The 2,385-nt window shown below is 41.2% G+C and overlaps 1 protein-coding gene across 1 annotated transcript in view; it reads left to right on the forward strand.

Moving 5' to 3' along the window:
* Positions 1-1,938: 1,938 nt before the first annotated feature.
* Positions 1,939-2,385, forward strand: part of GPCPD1 (glycerophosphocholine phosphodiesterase 1) — a 65,736-nt gene continuing 65,289 nt past the window's right edge. Inside the window, exon 1 of the mRNA XM_006162832.3 lies at positions 1,939-1,995. The gene's annotated coding sequence lies outside the window, so the exon portion shown is untranslated. The remainder of the gene's footprint in view (positions 1,996-2,385) is intronic.

The following is a 2,385-nucleotide window of genomic DNA, read 5'->3' on the forward strand; positions in this document are numbered from 1 at the left end:
CGGGGGCGCCGGGGCCCGGGGCCGGACAGGGTCCGCCAGCAGGGGTGGGCCTGCCAGCTGGGCACACCGCGGCCTTGGCGTGGGTGAGTCGGTGGGGAGGACGAATCCTGCGGCTTTCGTAGGTGTCTGCCACGGTCTCGCCGGGCCGCCCGGTTCTTAGCTCCTTTCTGAATGCACCGAGCCGAGGACCACCGCGAATCCGTGAAATACTAAGTTAAGGAACAAAGAACCGAAAATGCAGCTGAAATCCTCGGGGTGAAATCCCCAGCATCCTCTCGCCGCCCACCTCTGCCCCTCCGTAATTCACAGTGTTTTGACAACTGCTCGTTTTCTGCAGTTGCCTGATCGCGCAGTCTAGGGCATGCTTGTATAACTCAGTTATTCCAAGAAACCAAAGCGTCTTCCTTTCCTAGGAAAGGGTTCCAGGAATAGACATCGGTGCCCTCGACAACATTTTAAGACTGGTACCCTCCTAGCCCCTCTCTCCAAAGCCTGACTTTTTCCAAAGCGCTCCTAACTGCTTTGCTGACTTCGGAAGGAAAAGCCTCAATCAGTCCCTTCCCTGACACACTCGTGAAGAAATTTGGCATGACTTACAGAGAATGCTTTCACCTTGAGGCAGCTGTTGAGTCCCAGTAACCCTGGTGTAGAGGAGGTGGTGATGTTTCTTCCTGCTCTGCTGTCACTCTCATTTCTACTCAGCCCCTACCCACTTCCCTACCCCTTCACGCGTTTTCTTGCTACATTTCTGACAGTTGTGACTTTCACTGAGAAGTAAGTACAAACTATCAGTCCTTGTTCCAGCGCCTAAGGTTCTGGATACAAATAACAAAATAAAACAAACAGAAGTAACACAGGTACATGATCCAATATGTTTGTTTGTTTTTGCTATTTTTTAAGAATTGGGGAGGACCAAGAACTAGGGAGAAGTAATAGTGTAAAGAAAACTTCAATCTGCGAATGTAACAGGAAAGTTGGACGCAGAGAAATCATGCCCTCCTCCACCACTAAATGCACAGTGGAGAGTAAAATCAGTATGTACGAAAAGTAGGTGGTTGGAGCAAATCGTGATGTATAACAGAAACAAGAAAACTAGTTTTTTATATGAAAATAATATCAAGATTAAAATAAAATGGACTTTTGGGGAAATGTTACTACATTGCAAAGTTGATCATGTAATTAACTTGGCCTAATGACAATTCCAGAAATATTTTCTTAATAAAAATCTGTTGATGTCTGCATACACTTGATTAAAATATTGGTTTAACGTATATTGGGGTCAGAGTAGTAGGGTAATAATGATTCACCATCAAAATGAGCAGAAATTAACCAGGGAAATGAAGGTATTTCATATATTCGGTTGTTAGAGCTAGTTTTAGGGATTAAAGATAGTAGGATTCTAGAAGGAACAAAAAGAATTGGAAACAGCTTTTTCTTTCTTTTTTTCCCTTAAACATTAGAAGGAGAACAGAGATGTAATTTTTGGCCAGAAAAATACATTTTAGCAAAAATATCTTTGACTTCAGTTTAAACTCAATGCTCTGGTACCTTGGTTTGCTTAAATCTCCCTTTTGTTCCATAACCTGGGAAATCAATAAAGTCATATGTTGAGAAAGTTTATTTTGCCTCGGTAGTGTGAACTCTGAAATATTTTTAAAATATAAATTAATTACAAGGTCATGTTTTGCTAATTGTTTGAGTCTTTTAAGAAGTGTTCACATTGTGTCAGTACTCAAAATCAGAGATAGAGTCATCTTCAAAATATCAAATTGAAGTTATGTGTTTTAAAACAAAAAAGCAGGAAAACAGAAACCCGTGTCAGGAAGTATAGTCTGTGTGTGAAGTAACAGTGAGTTGGTTAAATTGTCTATATGGTGAGGTCATATGTGTGCAATGACTAGCGTTTTTCATCTTACTCTTGTTTATGTACCTCTAGAACACCTTCCCCCGCCAAGTCGAGGTGTCTTTTGCTTGTTTGGAAGAGAAACGAGGAGGGTAGGTGGTAAATGTTGTGTTTCATGACAGAGCAAGTTTTTTACTTTGTCGCTACTGTTTTTTGTTGGTGCTGCTTGCCAAAATTCTATGCTTCAGCCCTGCACCAAAATTTTGGCCTCTGTCCATGATTGAGTAAACTGCTGTAGGCACAGCTCTCCAGGCTTATTATTTGGTATGATATTAATTTGGGGGTGGGCAATGAACCAGATTGCTTGATTTCTGGTAATTCAAGTGGACGATGACAATTTGTTGACTTTTGGGTGAGTTTTTTTTTTTTTTAAATGGGAGTATTGGTGTGTTGTCTGGATAGCTGAGTGTAGTTTGTTTACTGCAGCTGTTTAATGCCAAGTTCTTTTTTTTTTTTTTTTTTTTTTTTTTGACGGGTTTTTG

The sequence above is a fragment of the Tupaia chinensis genome, unplaced genomic scaffold (genome assembly GCF_000334495.1).
Source record: "Tupaia chinensis unplaced genomic scaffold, TupChi_1.0 Scaffold140845_1, whole genome shotgun sequence".
In the NCBI taxonomy this organism is placed as follows: Eukaryota; Metazoa; Chordata; class Mammalia; order Scandentia; family Tupaiidae; genus Tupaia; species Tupaia belangeri.